Source organism: Sphaeramia orbicularis, chromosome 5 (assembly GCF_902148855.1).
Source record: "Sphaeramia orbicularis chromosome 5, fSphaOr1.1, whole genome shotgun sequence".
In the NCBI taxonomy this organism is placed as follows: domain Eukaryota; kingdom Metazoa; phylum Chordata; class Actinopteri; order Kurtiformes; family Apogonidae; genus Sphaeramia; species Sphaeramia orbicularis.
Genome location: NC_043961.1, coordinates 21,094,581 through 21,118,168, shown reverse-complemented (window position 1 = coordinate 21,118,168; position 23,588 = coordinate 21,094,581). Strand labels below are relative to the sequence as shown.

The 23,588-nt window shown below is 34.9% G+C and overlaps 1 pseudogene; it reads right to left on the bottom strand.

Annotated features, from left to right (window-relative positions):
• Positions 1-5,584: 5,584 nt before the first annotated feature.
• On the bottom strand, positions 5,585-22,649 carry LOC115420217 (WD repeat-containing protein 1-like; annotated as a pseudogene).
• Positions 22,650-23,588: the final 939 nt, after the last annotated feature.

Below are 23,588 nucleotides of genomic sequence, written 5' to 3'. Positions count from 1 at the left end.
TTTTTTACAGTGTGGTTTTGTTAACATACTTTCCGGTAAAAACTACAGCTATATTTGATTTCATCATTAACACAAAAACATTTTCAAATAAACAACTTTGAATTGTATTTTCACTTATAGTTTTTTATGTTGCAATTTACAACTTTTTAGTGTATTCTACAGTCATTTTTTACAGTGTGGTTTTGTTAACATACTCTTCCTGTAAAAACTACAGCTATATTTGATTTCATCATTAACACAAAAACATTTTCAAATAAACAACGTGCATTGTATTTTCACTTACAGTTTTTTATATTGCAATTTTACAACTTTTTTAGTGTTAATTCTGCAGTCATTTTTTACAGTGTGGTTTTGTTAACATACTCTTCCTGTAAAACTACAGCTATATTTGATTTCATCGTTAACACAAAAACATTTTCAAATATAACAACAATGCATTGTATTTTCACTCATAGTTTTTTATGTTGCAATTTTACAACTTTGTGGCGTTAATTCTACAGTCATTTTTTACAGTGTAGGAAAATATCAAACAAGTTCAACTTCAGCATAAGGAAGAAATTATAATAGAAGTTCAGGCTGTTATTTCAACATTGTGGTGTTGCAATTTATTTTTTTTAGAGATATATAATTTCTACATGCAAATCTGGTTTTTTTTAACATACTCTTCCTGTAAAAACTACAGCTATATTTGATTTCATCCACAAAAAACATTTTCAAATAAACAACTTTGAATTGTATTTTCACTTATAGTTTTTTATGTTGCAATTTTACAACTTTTTAGTGTTAATTCTACAGTCATTTTTTACAGTGTGGTTTTGTTAACATACTCTTCCTGTAAAAACTACAGCTATATTTGATTTCATCATTAACACAAAAACATTTTCAAATAAACAACGTTGCATTGTATTTTCACTTACAGTTTTTTATATTGCAATTTTACAACTTTTTAGTGTTAATTCTGCAGTCATTTTTTACAGTGTGGTTTTGTTAACATACTCTTCCTGTAAAAACTACAGCTATATTTGATTTCATCGTTAACCACAAAAACATTTTCAAATAAACAACTTTGCATTGTATTTTCACTTATAGTTTTTTATGTTGCAATTTTACAACTTTTTAGTGTTAATTCTGCAGTCATTTTTACAGTGTAGGAAAATATCCAACAAGTTCAACTTCAGCATAAGGAAGAAATTATAACAGAAGTTCAGGCTGTTTATTTCAACATTGTGGTGTTGCAATTTATTTTTTTAGAGATATATATTTTCTACATACAAATCTAGTTTTTGTTAACATACTCTTCCTGTAAAAACTACAGCTATATTTGATTTCATCGTTAACACGAAAACATTTTCAAATAAACAACAATGCATTGTATTTTCACTTACACTTTTATGTTGCAATTTTACAACTTTTTAGTGTTAATTCTGCCGTCATTTTTTACAGTGTAGGAAAATATCCAACAAGTTCAACTTCAGCATAAGGAAGAAATTATAACAGAAGTTCAGCTGCTCAGGATTAAAAGTATTTCAGTGTATGTTTTCATTTTGAGCTGTTTTTACTCCACAGTTTTAACACAACCATCTACACAAATGAACTCAGACATAAGTGCAGGATCCAGAAGCTTCTTCCCAGACTAAGTGCTGCAGTGTTCAAGGTTCTGGTGCTACAAAGTTGGAGCGGTGGCAGAAAGAACACGTGGTCCACAGCTGTTCTATGACGTCTGAATGCAGGGGCCGCAGTTGTGTTGCATGATAACGTGTGTGTAAGCTGTAAAGCATTAACTTCCTTGGTTTTACTGCTCTGTGTCAGTGAGGGTCGGACAGGTTATGCGATTACTGACCTCAGATCAGCCTGCAAGCCCCGGAGCTCCATGCACCATGCGCGGTGGTCCGAGCCTATGGTGCCACATCACATCTGTGCCATCATCTGACAGCAGTGGGAAAAAAAAAAACAAAAAAAACACATGAGGTCGGGTATAGTGTGCAGGATGGGCTGGCTTCTTCACATTCTGCCTGTGAAGTCAATTCTATCAACCAAACAAGGAGGAGGCGGGTCTGAGGCTGCACGCGGAGGATGGAACCAGCAGGTGGCGCGTAAAATGCAGCCTGTCCATGTGTACGAGAGGGAAAATATTAAACTGGACTGAATTTACTCTCTGGTGTATTTTTTTTCTTAGATATTATCATTTTAAGTATTATATTTTATTTTATTTATTATATTTTTTTAGATTTTAAGTTATTATTATTATTATTATTATTATTATTATTATTATTATTAATAATAATAATAATAATATTTTATTTTTTATTATTATTATTATTATTATTATTATTATTATTATTATTATTATTATTATTATATTAAAATGGAGCCTGTCCGAATGCACGAGAGGGAAAAAAATATTTAAACTGGACTAAATTACCTCTCTGGTGTATTTTTCTTAGATTTTTATATTTTAAGTTATTATTATTATTATTATTAGTAGTAGTAGTAGTAGTAGTAGTATTATTATTATCATCATTATTATTATTATTATTATTATTATTATATTAAAATGCAGCCTGTCCAAATGCATGAGAAGGAAAAATATTTAAACTGGACTAAATTTACTCTCTGGTGTATTTTTTTTCTTAGATATTTATATTTTAAGTCATTAGCATATTATATTATTATTATTAATATTATTTTATTATTATTATTATTATTATCATTATTATTATTATTAGTAGTAGTAGTAGTAGTAGTAGTATCCTGTCCAAATGCATGAGAGGGAAAAAATATTTAAACTGGACTAAATTTGCTCTCTGGTGTATTTTTTTCTTAGATATTTATATTTTAAGTTATTATTATTATTATTATTATTATTATTATTTGTCTTTTCTTTGTGTCTGTAAGCTATTGCATGATATTAATTTATTTGTTTGGACAATTTTTCCTTTTGACATCTTGATTCACAGTTTCTTGATGGTTTTTTGTATACACATATATTTCAATCAAGTTGGAAAAAATTTAAATAAAATAAATAAATAAATAAAGGAATCAATGTGGCAAATACACACCACAGATCTGCTTTTTTCCTAGTAAAAATTGTTCAATTTTGAGGTCATTTAAAGCTTTTTCTTGAGGTTCCTGTAATATAATGCACTATATTTTCTTTCTGAAGGTTTTTTTTTTTTTTCTAAAGTGCTTGACTGTTTGGTTTTTGTATAAAGATAATGAGAAATTAATTATTTTTGATTTTGACAGATTTTTTTATGAGGAATTGCAGCAGTAGAGTGATGGCAGATATTGGTGTTATTGTGTTTGTTTTCACACTTTATTTTTATTGTTTGATTTCTGTACAATACAAAACAAACATAAGGACATTTGGGATACATTGACCATAAAAAACTTTGTGACAAACAACTGGTTTTAGTAATGTGACGCTGAAATAAAAATGGTCCATTTCTTGATGGCAGATATTTTACTAAGAGGTTGATTTTACAATTTTGTATGAAATTACTGCTATAAATGCATAAAAGTATTCTGGTAGAGGAGCAGAGAATAGTTGCCTCATAGTATAATTACCCAAGTCATCTTTTTTTCATGTCATAGCCAATGATAAAATAAATAAATAAATAAATAAAACAAATGAATCAGCAGTGGTAAGAGAGTTAAGTCAGGCAGATATCACAATCTGGCCCAAAATATGACTTTTTCAGTTATTCTATGAGGCCAACGATAAGACTGTTCTTCTTTCTGCTCCTTTTCATTCAGAAATGATCAATTTGCTGACATGTAAAAGCAGAGTTTCTTTTTCTGTGTCTTTATTTTATCCTATGAATGAAATAAAGACTTAAAAAATAATCTGATTAACAGTTTCAAGGCCTTATTTGTTTTATTTATTTGTTTCGGCAGTTAAAAGAAAAGCAAGAAAGACACAAAGTCAAAATGCAATAAAACATGCAGGTGAAGCAAAAAAAACAAAAAAAGAGATTTATGACATTATTTCTCCTAAATAAGGGATAAACAACAAGACAATCACCAAAGAAGATACAAGTATAGATAATCAATGTATGTGAGGCTCTATGGATCATGAATGAAATTGATGAGAATGGGAAACAATGACACAATAAAACTCAAAACAAAACAGCATACAATACTTACATCAGCACTGAAGACTAAACAAAGCATGCTGAGAGTAAAGAAAACAAAACATGTCTTAGTTTGTTCTTAAAAACTGAAAGAAATTAAGAAACTTTCACCAAGTGCTAGAAGGAATCCCATAATTCTAAAAGAAACCGTCCCCTGGTGGTCCCAGTTTGCTTGGTACGTTATAATGATGTACTTCTGAGTTGGTTATAAAATAATTGCTCAGAAGCCAAATGACATCTCCTGCTGCTAGATTTATCAGCAAACACAGATTTGACAGTGTTTCTATAATAGACTGATACAACCTTCACATTGTGAGGCGTTAATATGCAGCCTTCTCAAACTGACTGCAGATTGTATTATTATTCTTGTCTGGTTCTGTTGTTTTTATCCCTCATCCCTTCCCGTTTCAAGTGATTTCTATCACCAACTCAGCTGGTGTAATAAACAAGACAAAACATTAAAAAATAAAAACATTTCCAAGCTCAGGTCTAACAGCTGATAGCTGTTGTATCTTTAATTACATGTTTTTTTTTTACTATAACTAGTACCTAACACTGTCAGATGAATGTAATGGAGTAAAAAGTACTATTTTTTTTGCTCTGACATGTTGTAGAGTAGAAATATAAACCTGCAGAAAATGGAAATACTCAAATTTCAACTGCTCTTGTGTAAAAATACTGAATTACATTGAGCTACTCAACTTCAGATGAAATAGGATCATAGCATTTTTATAAACAAGTGTAATTATAATATCTGAAATACTGTTCAAAAACCTTAAAGAGACACAACAATTGGCCTGTAGAGCTTGGTTCAGGACATAACCTGATAGAGCAAAAGGAACAACATACTTATTATTAACACATGGTATGAAATATGTTAAGGTTCAAATGTCAAGTTCTGGTAAAAGAAGCAAATAGATGCGACCTCAAAAGCAGAGAGGAAGCACATTTACATGAAGGACACTGCATAAAAAGTGATTTTTATTATCATTCTTCTTATTAATCACTTCCACCTTGGAAGTAGATGCATAAGACATGAAAAAATGTGAGAGACAAGCATAGTGGCCCAAAGAAAAACACCGCAACAACATCGAGTCCTCCACTGGATGGACTGTATCTCCATTGCATAAACACACTCATTCTTTCATTTCCCCCATATTGTTACTACTGCCCCCCCCCCCCCTCAGTCTGACAATAAGTGCCATGAGCAACGAAAAGTATGAAACCTAAGACAAAGCAAAAACATCCCACCCTTCACACCGCGAGTACAAAAATGACAGGCAACTGTAGTTACAACTCATTCAGGAATGTAACCAAAAGGTTTAATTTCTTTCATACATGACTTTGTTGATTAAAACTAAAAACCTCACTTTTGGTTCATCCGTTCAGTTGGGACGCATTGAGCCCAACCGCAGACAATATTTTTCAGCTGGGAAAAGAGTGAAGGCTACAACTATGGAATGTTTGAGCTTGCACATATTTTTCTGGGTCCATAAAGCTCAAAGAGATGTAAAAGCACTGATGGTTAACATTGGAGATTTCATTAACTGTCTCGGCTTAAGATGACGTTACACTCATCAAAGTGACATCATAACTCATAACTTGGGTATTTTTTTTTCTTTTATATGGAAGCTTTCTCCCCCAGCCATAACCATTTACAAATCAGATTTTTACAGACAGCTTAGGACCCCCATGTAGACAGTGAAATACAGTTGAAAAAAAAAAAAAAAAAAAAAAAAAGAAAGATTGAATTCTACAGTAGTCCTTGTCCCTGGAGATATGGATGTTATCTGCTAGCAGATCAGTATGTAATAGTCCACTGCTTGACGCTGGCATCGTGGGAGGTTGTGACTAGGGTGTTCTCATCTATCCAGACCAGGCTGCTTACATGGTGCAACTTGTGAGAGTCTGAATACGACCAAAGCAGGAAAGGAAAACACGCATTACAAAGAGAAACATTTGCAACCAAGTGTAATGTGCATAACCACTGATACTACGCTACGACTTCAACCCAGCTCTACAGGGTGGGGAAGCAAAATTTACAATGAACATTTAGTTGTTTTTTCTCAGCAGGCACTACGTCAATGTTTTGAAACCAACATATAATTGATGTCATAATCATACCTAACACTATTATCCATACCCTTTTCAGAAACTTTTGCCCATATGAGTAATCAGGAAAGCAAATGTCAAAGAGTGTGTGATTTGCTGAATGCACTCGTCACACCAAAGGAGATTTCAAAAATAGTTGGAGTGTCCATTAAAGACTGTTTATAATGGAAAGAAGAGAATGACTATGAGCAAAACTATTACGAGAAGTCTGGAAGATACTATTAGAGAAGAATGGGAGAAGTTGTCACCCCAATATTTGAGAGGAACACTTGCGCAAGTTTCAGGAAGCGTTGTGAAGGCAGTTATTGCAGAAAGAAGCGAGGACACATAGAATAAAAACATTTTCTATGATGTAAATTTCTTGTGGCAAATAAATTCTCATGACTTTCAATAACTCATTGGTCATACACTGTCTTTCAATCCCTGCCTCAAATATTGTAAATTTTGCTTCCCCACCCTGTATGCTGGAATATGTTACACTGAACAAAACTATTTATGAAGTGAACAGCAATCCCTGAAGCATTAGCTGGAACGGAATGATCCACAAACAGCTTTGTTATGCAGGGTTCCTACAGGGGTCTATAAGTTAAATTTAAGACTTTTGAAGACTACGCAAGCACAGAATTTAAAGCCCATTTCAGAGCCATACTGGCAAAAATGTGACTCCTAGAATTTAGGAAATGTATTTATTTACTCCAACACCTTGAATCCCACCGTTCGAGTCATTTCTCCACTGGAGACTGCAAAGTTAGCGATAATTGGCTCCTAATTTCAGTATAAATGTCGGGTTGGAACGGGTGGACACTGAGTCGACTAAACGTTACTTTCTTTGCAGCTTGGACATTTAACAGACACATTTAAACACATTACAGCCACCAAGTTTATGGCAACAGAACTTAAGACCTATATTAATACCTTTAAAGACTTTTTAGGTTTTAAATGCAGATTTGTAAATTCAAGACGTAAGACATTTTAAGACCCCGTGGGAACCTTGTTAGCATTTTCGAATACAGAAGAATTAACGGCATATAGAGCAACCTCCAGTCCACCAGTATACACCTCTACAACCAACCAGGGAACTGTCCTGTTTGTGTTCTACTCTATGGTAAATCTGTGTATATGGGACTCCTACAGGTTTCTAAAAAAAAAAAAGTAAATTTAAGGCCTTTTTTTAATTATTCAATTTTTATTTGATTTTTTATGGAGAATTACATGTTCTACACTCACATGCACAATAACATTGTACAATGTTTTTTCTATATTTTCTTTTGAGAAAAGAACAAAACTATCTGTACATCTCTTTTCCTGTGTATATGTCTAGTGCCTTCACCTTCTTGTTTTCTTACCCTTTTTTTTTGAAGAACCAAATTAATAATAAAAACAGTAAAATAGTAACAATATAACGGTGGGTAAATTGAAGACTTTAAAACATTTGTAAGACTACGCAGATCAGAATTTAATGCCCATTTCACAGTCATACTGGCAAAAATTCATGACTCCTAGGAATTTAGGAAAATGTATTATTTACATCAGCAGAGATTGAATATTCCATCCATTTCTGTACACAGAACTGGATGTTCTGTGATCATTTCTGCAAATGTTAGCGATAATCGGTTCCCAATTTCAGTATATATTGTCGTTTGGAATGGGTGGAACTGAGTCGACCTAATATTACTTTCTTTGCAGCTTGGACATTTAACAAACACATTTCAACAACAGTGAACAGGTTTATGGCAACATAAGACCGACCATATCAAATTTACCACCTTTTAATGTACTAAATGCAGATTTGTAAATACAAGACTTTTAAGACCCCACAGGAACCCTGTATATAGCCTACTACTATTATTACTTATTACTAGGGTGGGCGATATGGCAAAAAATCATATCACGATTTTAAAAAAAATTAAAATACAATCTCAGTTTTATCACGATTCTTTACACTGATCTTTGAGACTAATTTGCAAGTTTGTGAACAGTGCAACCAAACTATTTCCCTATGTAAAACAGCCTAAAGGAAAAAAATAATGAACAATTTAGCCCAAAAACCTTCCAGAACATTTTTAAGAGAAATAGTTGCCGCAATTTTGCCAACATGTGCCAAGAATATAAACATACTAAAATCTAACAACAACACTGATTAAGTGCACTCTTGCAACATAAAAACTGAAGTGCACATGGTTTTTGAAATAGCTTTCAATAGTATATGCCAAGGCCACATATGTACGGCATGGAAGTCTCCCCCCCGCTTCCATGATCTCTCTGCTTAGTCAGATTGTAAGTACGTTCTAATCCTTCACAATCTAATATCATGTATCGCACACCCTATTTATTACTATACATTTTTACATTGTTGTCTTTTATTCATGTACATTTCTTGCTCTTTTAATCTGTTGCTGCCTTGACCAGTGAATTTCCTGGATGTGGGATCAAAAAAAAAGTCTAATCTATCTACCAACCAACAAAACCAAGTAGCATACCTGGAATCTTAATCCTTTTGTCTGAATCGCCAACTGTCCAGACGTACACCATCATGTCCATCCCTCCAGTGCGAAGTGCTCATTATCAGGCGACCAGGCCAAAGTGACGGGTTTTGCATGATGGCCATAAAACTCATCTTTGACCTTAAGAGACAAAGGTACAACCGGTAACTACTTAATGTAAATTTTGATGTTCTTTTCAGGTTCCATCGACTAAAAAAAATAAATCACGTGTAGGAGAGTCAGATGTTTACCGAGTAGCCATCTGCCCACCGTGAAAACTGTGGCAACCTTCTTATCATCAACGGCGGCCAGGTAGGCTCCGTCGTGAGAATAGGCCGGTCTGTGACAACACCTTTAACCGCCATTGTTTGGCCGTTGTCCTTCAGAGTGTTACCCTGAATTGAGTACAGATGGATTTTCTCATCCTAGGAACGAAAACAAAAAGAATCTCAAATATAACATCAACATGTTTTGAACAATGAGCTATACTCTGTCTGTTTTTATTACAAACTAACACGCTCTCATATGTTTCTTTTTTTTTTCTCCCTCCAACTATTTCCCAAGTCCAGCAATACAATCCATGTTCTCCAGTGTCCACTTACTGCTCCCCCCACCGCGACAGTGGTGCCCCCGGGGTGAATAGCTCCAACTTCTGGTTCATAGCCCAGATTGTCCAATGTGAACACTTTCTTCTTATCCTTCAGTAAAATAATCTATAAAATGGGCAAAAAAAAGGAGACTTTATCAGAAGACGTTAAGAGCGTTTCGATACCAACCGTGGATATGAGCGCACTCGGATATTACCTGCCCAATGCACACGGCCAATGACAGCCCTCCTGCTGCTGTTGACACGCTTTTAGGCTGGGAATCCATCTTCACCACATCAGAGGCACTGGGGGGAAGAAAAAAAAAAAAAAAAAAAAAAAAAAGAGTATATTTCTTATTTAATGAATGAATGTATGCAAATCACAATACAACCACCAACAAAGCAAATGCCCAAAGCAAATTATCAACAGGAAACAATCGAAACAAAAAGGAAATGATCCTATTATACAAAAGAAATACTAAATATAATTTTAGTGTTATTTATACATCCACCTCCCCTTTTCCCTAAATATCTATTACAACATTCCAACCTCCTGATATTACTCTAAGCTGTAAGTACATAGTTAATCACAGCTTCAGCAAAACAATGACCATCTCAACAGAGGACGAATGGAGGAATATTAATAAAGAAAAAAATCATAACAATATTATTCTTATCATTACTTCCCTGTTTTTCTCCCTCGCAATTAAAAATAAAACAAGAGAAATCCCAGTGATATTCAAACATTTCAGTCCCCATATCTGGACAAAATCATCTTTATTCCTCTGTCTAAGAAAATTAAATGCAGTTTTAACATAACAATATTCTGCCTGTTCCTGAATGTGTTGTGCCTTGTAGATCCAACTCATAATACATATGTAAAATGATGATTTGAGGTATAATTTTGTTAAAATGCACTTATTTCTCTTAAGAAATTTCAGTGTTTTCAGGTGATTCAGATCTTTTTTGTTTGGCTAGTTTGTAAATGTAGAAATTTTCAGAATTTAATGTTATTTTTTTTGCATTAAAACAAAGAGAAACAGTTTGACGTTGTCATTATTTATAGGCTATTATTTTACCGGTCCGACCAACTTCAGATCAAATTGGGCAGAATGTGGCCCCTGGACTATAATGCGTTTGACACCTCTGCTGTAGCACAGACAACCGGATACAGCAAACATATCTATGACTTTCAGTGCAATGAATGAACACCAGTGCTTGGGGAAATTTAGAGACATAGCTCTACCCAAGGGATCAATAAAGTTGTATCTAATCTAATTTAATCTAATGTAAAACAGGACATTGCCAATTTTCTATATTTCACAAAATAATCAATAGTGAAAACAGAACATCTTCTAACTGTCATGACCCCACCTGTACTCCTGCTTGCCAAGGTTGGTGAAGCGCAGCGTATCATCCATGCTGCATGTCACCAGATCGTTGGCATCGTCAGTCACCATCTTGCTAACCTGGTTGGTGTGGCCTTTCCCACTAAAGGAGTCGTTCTGCCCAGTTTCTTGCATCCCAGTAATGTGCAGCAACGGTTAAGGAAAATAATTTACTTTTAAACACAGGGGAATGGGGACTGACAAGAAGGAGGTAAAAACATGTAAATACTTTGCACTTTAGACTTCTGCTGCCATATTTATCTTCACTGTGACTTTTATTTATTTATTTTTATTTGATTTATTTTATTTTTATTTTTTATTTCGAACATGCAAAGAAAATAAACAAACAAAGCAATTAAGACATAACAAAATAACACTTAAATGGACAGAATCTATCTTCAAGCACATACAGTCTGAATTTTGCCATGGTCGAAAAGGAGTAGGAAGTATATAAACTTATTTAATCCTACCCCCCTCAGTCCTTTTACACCTTTTTTGTTAACTTTATACAGCAATTAGCCTATACTATTGCCCTAATTTTAGCATTCTACCACAACAATCCATAATCCAGTAACTGAATTATCCACAATAGTATGTTCGTGTCAGTATGGTCATACAAACAGACTCAACAAATCAAATATTTTCTTCAATAATTACAGCAGATTTATCAGTACAATATCATACACAAACAAAACAAACAGGCCTCATTGTCATTATTAAATACTGTACCTCTCAAGAATCAATTCTTTATATCTTATTTTTAAACTGAATTATATTTGATATTTGTTTTTTCAATTTTACTCCTTGCATTTTAACACAAATCTCTGTATTTCAGACTCAGCTTTATTGTCATTTGATCAATAGTACATGACAGAAAAAAAATAAAAAATAAAAAAAAAAAATATATATATATATATATATATATGTATATATATATATATATATATATATATACACACACACACACACACATATACATTTTGTTTTTTTTTTTGTTTTTTTTTTTTTAAGGGTGCCTATTGTCATCAGGCGGGGGACTACAACAGGATAGTAGCCATGTTGGCTAAAGCTGCCCTTTTTAATGTTATTGTTACAGTTAATTAATTGGGATTGTCCATGATATAATAAACTAATAAACTAAACTAAAGTTACCTAGGTCTTGGTTTTACAGCATAGAAGATAAAATATATAAAAAAGTAAATAGGGTAAAATAAAAACTACCATAAAACATGCAAACAAAATAAAAAATATCTTCTTAATATGTACAAAATTTCACAGTAGGAGCAACAGTACAGTTTTAAAGCAGTGTTTCTCAACCCTTTTTTGACTGAATACCCCCTTACATCATTGTGAACTTTCTGCAACCCCCCCTAAAAAACATCTACGACAGAGGGGTGTTTATAAAGCTCTGCAGGTAGCGCCCCCCTCACCCCATCACGACACATCTGCCACCCCCATCATCCTTCTCCCCCCTCCGAAAACAGGCTAGTTTTGCAGCAGCATGAGCAAAAATGAAATAGAGTGGCATTATGAACTGAGCAGCATCATAATTCTGATACTTTCTACATTTTTAAAAGGGGCTCATTACTTTGTTTTAATGCATTCCAGACCGATTAGAGTCAGTTTTTGGCAGAATTACAGTTGATGTATAAGCACTAAATTTAGAGCTATTTCAGCATACTGGATTAAGCCAGATAACGCGACTGAAGTGACAAGGATTTAGTCATAAAATACAATTCATTAATTTACCCTCAGACAGGCTAAGTAACAAAAACATCTGATTTTCTGTTCACAGCACTTCCCTCTGGCAGAAAAGGGCTGACAGAGGAAAAATATACGGTTTCAGACACAAAGAAAATGAGTTCTCACGTACAGTCTGTTAGCATCCTGCTGTGTCATATACCTCAGGCTTTTTCCTCATGTTTCACTCATTCTAGATTGTTCTGTCTATTGCTGACTCTGAGGTGTTGTGTTTATACAGTGAGAAATAAATTTTGGCTGCTTTGGGAAATGGGGTGTTGTATTATTTCATCTCATCTCTATATCAGGATGTGGAAACCTTGTATAATATGAAATACTGACTGATGGAAGTTTGCATATGTATGGAAAAATAAATTAACATTGTATGTGTGAAGTTGAAACAATCTTTAAATCACAGAAATACATATCATGATATTACTGCTGCAAAAATTAGTAAGCAGGTGTAATCATGTGTGATAGAAAATATCTCCAGGGGTTGATATTGTTTTTTGATTGAGTACATTTCACACCAGTATTTATGTTGTAATGAGCTGAATCACTACTTGTACTTTTACCAGAGTATTGTTATATCTGTACTCAGGGTTCCACACAGGATTCTACGAGTCAAAATTTAAGACTTTTAAGACTACTTAGAACTAAATTTAATGCCCATTTCACAGCCTATTTCATGGCCATAATGGCTAAATTTTGGTAAAATGTATTAATTAATGCCTTGATTCCTATCGTTCTAGTCATTCTGCACTGGGGGCTGCAAAGTTAATAATAATTGGTTCCTAATTTTAATACAAATTGTTGGAAGGGTGGAACTGTCCGTCTTCGCAGCTTGGACATTCCCAGACACACTTAAACACAATACACTGAACAAGTTTATGGCAACATAACTTAAGACCTACCACATCAAATTTAATACCTTTTAAAGACTTTAAGGTATTAAAGACAGATTTGGAATTCAAGACTTAAGACTTTTAAGACCCCACGGGAACCCTGTGTACTCCAACTTGAGTAAATAATAGCTGTACCTTAGCCACCTTTGACCAATACAGTAGCGGAAAAAATTATAGACCATCAAAAGTCATCAAAAACAAGGTTATGCAATCACGTACTAACTCCTGTGTATCATGTGACCTAAACAGACAGAAAGAAAACATGGAATGCCTAAAGCACTGTTTTGGCAGTACAATGCCATAGCTATGGATGTAAGAACTGAAGTGATTTTGGGTATTATCAAGAAAACCATGGAAAATTGATGGATATCAGCTCTGAAATTAAACCTCTATGAGCTATTTTTGTTGTTATCATTATATCTGTCCCAAACAAATGTACCTTTAGTTGTACCAGGCATTAAAATGAACAAGAAACTGAAGAAAACAAGGTTGGTATAATCATTTTTCTGTGACTGTACAGTTGTCACTTGTGTCACTACTACCAACTGGTGTTAAAAGTAACTACTGGTGCATTTAAATGTACATTGATCTTAATGAAGAAATTAAGGATCTAAGAACCAATTTCATTTTAGGTGAACGATAAAAATCTATCCATCCATCTCCCCTCTTAACCTAAACATAATGCTACAATTTTACCACCGCCACTTTAAGACTCACTTTATCAGTAACATATATTTATATTTAAAAGCTTATTTTACATCAGAATCATTCAATCACTATTTCAAAGCTGAAAGCTGGAGTAGAAGCCACTTGGTTTAGCAATTTTAACTAGTCGCCTGTCCGAAATCACTCCTTTTGGTTTTAAGACATTCCAGTTAAACTAATAAGGGTTCCAAGACCTGTGTTAGTGGGTCAAATCCCTCAGTTTTAGCTTTATCATTCCCCAGTACTCCCTCCATCACCCTCACAGCATCTAGGGTATACTATAATTTCTTCTCTCTTTTCCAGTATTGGCTTGAAACATTTTATAACATAATGGGGAATGTGTGCCACATCTACCAGGAAGTGTCTCAATTAAGTGATAACGTACATGGCTATTAAGTCACCAGAGCCACCACATGACCCTTATTAGCCTAGAGCCAATTATTCACACAGCTTCAGTCATGAAAGGATATTGATGTGTCCATCGTGACTCCCCGAGTAGATGTAGTTCGGCCATCATTTTTGTGAACTGTCAGACACTGGATGGATTTGCTGTGACCCTGTAGAACGACAATTATACAGCGATAAGTTCACATAAAACTAACCCCAATTAATGATTAATGCCCTCCAATGACATTTCACTGGAGAGATGCCATCTAGTCAACACACATTTGGGATAACCATGTCACAATTATTACATAATCACCTCACCATAATTATTGAAGTTAATCACCACTATTTTGTACAATCATGACAATCGCCTTCACTTGAATAAAAACGTCACAAATTGCAACTCATTTCCCCACTGTTGAGTTGTGACATGGGTTCGTCAAACATCATCTTGTTACTCATATTCTCTCAAAGCGCTTCACTTCTATTATTGTCTGTCATTGTCAGTAATAGGCTTTGTATATTCAAGTTATTTATATCAAATCTGCCCTGTGCATTTATTGCTTACAAAGTTTAAAATGCCTTTTTTATTTGTTCTACTGTTCAGTTCCAATAAGTGCTTTCTTTTCCTATTTGCTTTACTGTATGTGCATATACTATTGTTAAACCTTACCTTTAGTGGAATAAAATGATTAAAACAATTAATATGTTAATCACAATTACTTGTATGAAATTAATCATCAACTAAAATGTCATTACTGTTCCAGGCCTAGTGATATCCCTGCTCTAAAGTATATATAAACTCATATTCTAAGGCTCTAGAACTCAAAAGGAATAGACCTTTGAAAGAGTCTGACCTTGATTGTGCGAAGGGGCCGGTCAGGGCTGTTCTTGTCCAGGTAGTTAATGTATCCTGACAAGGAAATGCTGAGAAGGTGGTCCTTCTGCCACAGGCAGCCCAGCTGCTGGTCTGCCACATCAGTACCCATGTTGAAGGTGGTGACGGCTGTAGTGGCGCCAACATCCCAGAGCTTCACCGTCTTGTCCCCTGAGGCAGAGATCATTTGGGAGCTGTCGGGGCTCCAGCTGACCTGAAGATGTAGAGAAAATAACTCAGAATTATAAACATTATTAATGAGGGTATAGTTGCAAAGCATCCATGTAAACAAAGTTGAAGTTCCATTAACAAAACAAATGCAAATGAGATAAATAACAAACTAAGTCACAATCAGAGACGTCAGGACAGAATGAGGCCTCCTTCAAATATTTGAATAGGGAAAAGCAGCAGTTTTATGTAGGCCAACACATCGTCAACAGACAGAATGTCAACACATACTGAAGCTAATGATTAACCAATCCTGACAAAAAACAGACATAGATCATGTAGGTGAACAATATTAACTCACAAAAAGTAAGGCCAAAGCACCCAGATCTTCCACCTGGTGGCTGGTTTCAGTAGTCCTCAACCCCACCCTTCACAATGTGATAATGCGTTTGTTTTTGGCTTCACTTTTCCACAGCAGCAGTGATTCATCTTTATGCAGTATATGGTCAAAGTATGCATATAGTATTTCATCTATGACAAGAAAAACTCCACTTACAGCATAGATTCCTCCTTTGTGGCCTTCTCACCACCCAGAGAGCCAATAAGATCTCCAGTCTTTCCATCATAGATAAAAATCTGTGAAAATTGTACTTGTTGAGACAGTTGTTGTTTATTTTGTGGGGAGACACATGCCATTTACAGTCATGTTATTTCAGCAAAGACAAAGATTAAAGTATACACATAAAATAATTAAATATTACGTTTCATATCATACCAGAGCTAAGGTTAAGGTTAAGGTCTACACCATCAATCCAATACACACCTGGCCATCAGCGCTACCAGTGGCAAAGCGACTTCCGTCGGGAGAGAAACGGACACAGTTGACAAACTGGCTGTGTTGCTTTGGTTGCAGCAGGGAGGGAAAAAAAAGGGCAGAAAATTATCCACAGAGAAAACAAATATTCATCTTAACATAAAGAGAGAGTTACATGGATATTAAAAATGGGATATACTTTGGTTTCCGTTATTCACAGTCTGCTACTCTCTTTACATAAAGTCTAACTGGTCAGTTGCTATGCCTCTACCAAAAGACAGTGTTGAATCAGTGAGTTACTGAGCAGAATAAAGTAAATGGCATGAGTACTGTTAGTACTGTGTGCCTTTCAAAACCAACAAATTAAACCAATGAGTACGTCAAAGCTGACATTTAGTTATAAATAAGAATATACAGTACTCTCTTTTCGAAGGCAGAATGATGAACAGATATTTTCAGATAAAATAAATTTGTGTATTAGTTTGCAAAGCCAGCCTGCTATTTCTAATGCAACCACATTTTCTCCAAGAATTTATGGGGGATGTAGGTTATGTAATATGGAAACAGCCAACAAGGCCACACTGTCAAAACTTAACTGGGTGTGAAAGGCCTGAGGATGCCCGAAGAACATTAAAAAAAAATAAAAAGGAAAAAAAGTGCTGTCAAAGTCAGTCCTTAAACTAGACTCGAGTTATGTTTGTTAGGCTAATGGTTAGTTAATAATGGTAGGCCTGAGACTGAAAGTGGAGAGGATATGAGGTTTTTGGTTGGACTGTTGGTTTACCTTGCACTCTATGTTTTACATCACTATTTGGTTGTTGCTGCTTTATTCAAACAAACTAAATCAGTCTAAGGATAAAGAGTTCATGTTGGTAGCTCACAGATAATGTGCTTTGAACTTGAATGGAGGTCCCTCAAAGAAGGAGGCAGTGGTGTCGTCGCTGCCAGTGACAATGCGGAAAGGGCGCTGCTGCCTGATGGCTACACTGTTGATTAGTTTGGAGTGGCCGGAAAGCTCTCCCACTGAGGAGCCAGTGTCCCACAGGAACACAGAGCGCAAACCTACAATAACAGATTAACATACATACAGTTAATTGATGTTTGGATGTAAAATTATAAAAGAAAAAGTCCCCTTGGGTGGCATGACCAAAAGTTTGCATGATAATATAAAGTTCTGAGATACCACTGTGTGTGTGTACAGCTATTCTACTGACAGGAGTACATAGAATATGCTCCGAATACACTACCAAGAAATAAAAAAAAAAAAAAAATACACCATAAATGTTTCAGCTGCAAAACAACTTATTTAACCGTAAGTGATGAAGTGTGAAGCTTCTCATTCTTAAGCAACCATGTCAGAAGATATATTCTTTGGCCATTGAAAGATGCAACTATGTTTTAGCAGGGTCAAATTACCAGCACGCATCAAACAAAGACAACTACTAAGGAAAAAACTACTAAAACCAGGCCTTATTTAAATCTGTTTAGATAGTGGGGAACCATCATCTTTGAAAAAGAAATGTGGTCGGAAAAATATATTAAAGTAATGGCTTCAAACGTCACTTGGAAAAAAACAGATGGTAAAAAAAAAAAAACATAACAACTCACAGATATGTTAATACTGGCAGTAAGAGTATGTTCACACCCACAATGCAAAGAGAAGGTTTCAGTTTTGCTCAAGAGCATAAAGAAGAATATATGTAGGGTCCATCATCAGTACAAGATCATGTTCAAAAATACTGCAGCTATGTACGGCATTACAAGGGTGTAAGGAAAATACGGTTCTGCAATATATCACGATATTTTATAATTCACAATACTGTATCGATATTAAAAAGTACTGTATCAATATTTTAGGTATTTATTCAAATGCAGATTTTGCGGAGGTGCATTTTTGGTTTTTTTGTTTTTCTTTTTTTGTTTATATTTATTTATTATTATTTAACACTCTTATTAAAAAATATTAGTTTCGTTGTTGGGATTCCACAAAATAATGTATGATGATAGTTATGAACTAATAAAATATGAACATTTGAGCAGCATCTTAAACTGTAATGTCTGTAAAACATAATTTAAGTTTTAACACAGGAACATTTTGTGATATAGCATTAGATCCTGTTGTGATTAAAAAAAAAAAAAGTGTTTAGTATTTGCACATATTTCTGGTGTAATTCCACTCTTCCAGGAATAATCTTTAAAAAAAACAAACAAACACAAAACCAATTTAAAAAAAATGTCTTTTTAACAGTATCATGATATATTGTGATATATTGTATTGTGGTGTTAGTATTGTGATTTGTATCATATCGCCAGATTCTTGCCAATACGCACCCCTAGGCATTACATGTTGTGACATTGCATAAGCTTATTGAAAACAATGCCATGCTGTAATCAAAGCTACAGAGGGTCCAATACTATGAAAATGTTAGTAAGAAAGCTACACATGGTTAATATAGGCCCTACTTAATACACTGTGCACAGCAAAGAGACTTAATGCTGAAGAACATCATAATTGGCTGTATACAGCTGTAATTTCAGATATGCTAAATTATGGCGATAGAGTACTGAAAATTAAAACCAGTATACTGTTTCATCCAGTTCCTTTCCCATGCACTATGTCTTGTTTATAACTGCTCTATATATAAGGTCAGGACAATGATTAAGTTAGACTACAGTAATCATGGCATAAAATTCTACTAAAAGTTGAACTTTGCCATGCTAATATAAGGTAACCTAACACTGAAGAACATGACAGAATGAATCAGTGTGACAGTTTGCAAAAGGCAGAGCTCCTCATAGAGACTCAGTGTTAAGTATTTAATGAGGTTAATGAGGCTTTCCTTTCTTGCCTTTTCTTCAAAGTCATTGCGGGTCAGTGTGAAGAAACCTCTTATACTCACTTCTCACGACCATCACCAGCAAACGGCAATCCTTTTGCTGTCCTCAGTCCATGGCAATGTCCTTAATCTTGCCAGAAAGTGGGGTGTACTCGTACTTCAGCAGGTGCTCCTTCTGGGTAGTGTCCCAGATACGGATCTTTCCTGATGCATCTAAAGATTTTACGTTTTAAAACAAAGATTTATTATAGCATGAACACTACTGTGGAAACATAGGGGCAAATGTGTTAACTTTTGTTCAAACCTGGGTTTTTTTACCTCCAGATGCAATGTAAAATCCACTGGGGGAATATTTGGCAACAACAACAGGATGGGCATGCTCGGTGTAAATGTCTGCTATAGCTGGATTCTGTAGAAGATACGAAACATGAGACCTCATCAGTGTCATGACATCTGGCCACACTGGTTATTCTGTACCTGAGCCTTATTGTCAGAGGTCAGACTATAATCACTTGCTTTAGGGTAACATTTGAAACTTTAAGGACAGAGAAAAAGACACGGCTCTCACACTCTCATGTTAAAAGCTTTGATACAGAGGTCTGTTTCAGGCAAATAGCACAAGTGACTGAAAACACTCAGCTGTCAGTTTAATCCTATCATCACATAAAATCTACATCAACTATGTTGTTTAATTCTAACAGAGAGACTCACAAGTGTATTGACATTGCAACCATACATGTGGGTGGGGAACCTGCTAAGGTGAAGTGCAGGTTACATATCAGGTCCCAAGTATAAATTCTTAACAGTTAATACACAAGAAGCAGCTAGGACTAGATATACTGCTCTAACTGATTATGTTGAAGATAAATGAATAAACAAATGGCTTTAAAACAAGTAAAGGAAAAAAAAGACAAAGTACTAGGCTAATCATGTAAAGATATTAGTTCTATGTGAATACAATGAGTATCACTACAATCCAAGTTTAAGCTTATCTTTGTAGAGCTTTAAGAATTGTCAGATAAATACAGCCCTCCTCTTCCTACCAAAACTATCAAAGATAAATGAGATTATGCTTATCAGGCAGGTGCCAGTATGACTTGCAAAATTCAATAGAAATTAAAGAAATAGCTAACAGTACAATAAATAGTGTCCAAAAAGATGAAAAGGAGAATAAGCCCATAAAATAAATATATTTTTTCAAGTAGGATTGAAATTACTTCAATGTTCCTGATGATGACACACTTCCCATTGGTGTAGAGGAAGTTGTTGCCTTTGGGATCCCCTCCTAACACCTTTGCGACTCCCCTCTCCATCTGTGGGAGACTGGCAAACACATGTTCTGAAAGAAGACAAGACAAAAAAACAGGAGATGATTTTAAAGTATGATGTATATACACATCTTCAGACATCCTGTGCTTAATTATTTAACTAACTGGCTACAGCTGACAATATAAGCGGTACAAAATTACCTAAACACTCACTTGAATCATGCTTTCATCAAAAATTACTACCGTTTTGGGCTGGAGCAAAGACAGTTTGTGAGACTTAACAGGGATCAAATAGCTCATCATTCATTATCCTGATGAACTGAAGTGTTGAATGTATCCTCACTACACTGTTCACGAAGAGGTTACACAATAACTTACATATAGCTCATAGCAGTAAAACAATAAGGAGGAGGCAATTAAATATATGCATTGTCCTGCAAAGCATGCATTCCCAAATACTGGGTCAGAACCCACTGGTGGGCCGGAGGAAATTTGGGTTGCCAAGTAAATTTGCATTTGAACAACTCAACAAGAAGCGTGTTTTTGTTGGTGCTGAATGTTTGTATTGTTCTAATTGTACTTGCACTGAATCTTGTGACAAAGACTTCATATTTTACTGATGAGAGGAAAAACAGAAGTTAGTGGGGTTTTGTTTTTTTTTTTTTTTTTAAATAACAGCATGTACAAAAGACAAGGCTGTGCTATATCAGACTTGCATTTCCTCAACAGCAAAGAGAAAGGACAGTAAAAATGGTCAGGAATGTGTATATAAGGTACTCTTGTGACGATTTATAGTAAGGCCAATAGTATTGTATGGTAACTAATAATACAGTGGTTCCCAACCTTTTTTGGCTCGTGACCCATTTTAACATCACAAATTCCTGGCGACCCCAGACATTCAAAAATGGAGATTTAAAAAAAAATTTTTTTTTTGCTAAAATTAATTTGTTTTTCATCATGTAATAGTTTGTTATACTATGTTGCAAATAAACATTAATTTTAGATGACATTTAGTCTATAATGTATATTATTATGGACGGAGGAAGTAAATCCAGGTGTGGATAACTGCACAAAGGGAGAATTTTATTTTCCTTGGTCAGGATATGTACAGTCAGTCCAACTTGTATTTACAAGGCGTCTGACAATTAATACTGAACAAACAATAACTCAAACTCTGAATTATGAAAGAGCTGCAGAATCTGAAACCGAACACAATGAACATTTGAAAGATAAACAGTACCACAGTGCTTCAGTTTCAGCTTCACAGTTTGTCATGTCTTTTATGGATTGGGATTGACTTTCTCAACTCACCATTATTATTATTATTATTATTATTATTATTATTATTATTATTATTATTATTATTATTATTTATATTTTAATCAATTGCTAGAAATTTTAGGCGACCCCATTTGAAGGTTGAAAAACACTGTAATAATAGTTTGTTTTTAAAAAGGTGGGCAACCAGAAAAAAAGATGTATTGCAATTCCATAAATCAGTGCTATTACACCACAATATTCCAAAACTGCACATTCATAGCTACATGTGTCATTGTTGTGATATTTTTTCACGTGCTGGAATTTCCTTATTTGAGAATATGACAAATGTGAACGACCTAGTTTCGCTTATTGAGCTTCCATGCTAGCTCTAAAAATCACGGTTTCGCATAAAAACGTCCGTATTCGCCAGTGTAAAACTCGCAGCCCAGTCTTCTCCTGAGCAGCCACAAATAGAGTTTGTGTGAGACTTCCCCAGTTCAAGTTCCTGACTGTCATCCAGTTGGGGCATGTCATAACAATGCGATGCGAGCGCAACTATTTCCTCAATGTGACGTTAGCCCACTCAGATCTCGCAGTCTGTAATGATCTAGCGATTTGTATTAACCCACGACAAATCAAATTCAACAGAAAACAGTCCACGCCGATTCTTAAAAAATCTCGCCGATGTCAGCTTTTTGTGTATTCGACATGAATTGTCATCATCGTGCAGCTATGGGCGAGGCTAGCTAGCTGCAGGCTACAGGGTAGACTAGCTAGGTCTGCTCAGTAACGTCGTATAAAACAAAGGGTTTCATTATATTTTCTGTCAGTAGCTGGCATGAATAACGAGCAGACTTACTCAATTCGTATGGCATTGTCGCTGCTGGTCACTCGCTTGTTGTTACTCTTCTTAATGAATGAAACAGTGAAGCTCCCCCGGCTGAGCACTCCCCGATCACACAAACACGGAAGTGAATGCGGCGCTCGCTTAGTCTGGCTATGCCCATATATGGTAAACTCAGACACGACGCCGCGGCTGTCAGCCACTAGACGCACACTACTGTATAAGGGTTTTTTCCCCTGAATTCAGCCTGTCAGACCCTCAGGTAATTATGTCCACTGTGACAAAGCCCACCAATCAGAAACGCCAGGCTGAGCTTAAACCTTTTCTGCCCTCAGTCGTATTCTGTCACATTGTAATCCGTAATAACCAAAATATTTTAACTGTAACGAGTAGTATGTTAAAATATACATTTTTGTACGAACAGATTGAGACATTCCATAATTATAATTTGTACCTGCAGGCGTATTTGTAATCACAAAGGGTGGGATTCCTGAAAGTTATAATTGAGGGCAAAAGTACCGAATACAGGTGTACCAATAAAAGACCCCCCAAAGAAAAAAAAAAAAAAATTTCGTGTTTTTTGTTTGTTTGTTTGTTGGTCATATCTTCAATGGTCATACTACCATTACATCACACCATTTAATCACCTATGAAAGCTATTAAATGCTAAATTAATTATCCAAACTACAAGTGCATTTGTTTACTCAGATACACTTAAAGATGATAAAGATAGAGACTCTAGTGCCATTTGAACAAGTGCATTACACTACAAGTACATTGGCATTTCTGTTGCGTAGCTCTTGAGCCAATGAGGAAGAAAGAAAATAGAAAGAAATGTCTGACATTGTTCATGTTTTAAACAGTTAAATGTGCACTGATTCTGTTTACTTCTTCGTTTCATTGTTGGTTGATTGTAGGATGTCTATCGTGATGGGTCAGTGTGTTTTTCTTGTACTGTTGCTGTAGTAACCAAACAATTTCCTGCAAAGGATCAATGAAGTATCTATCTATCTATCTATCTATCTATCTATCTATCTATCTATCTATCTATCTATCTATCTATCTATCTATCTATCTATCT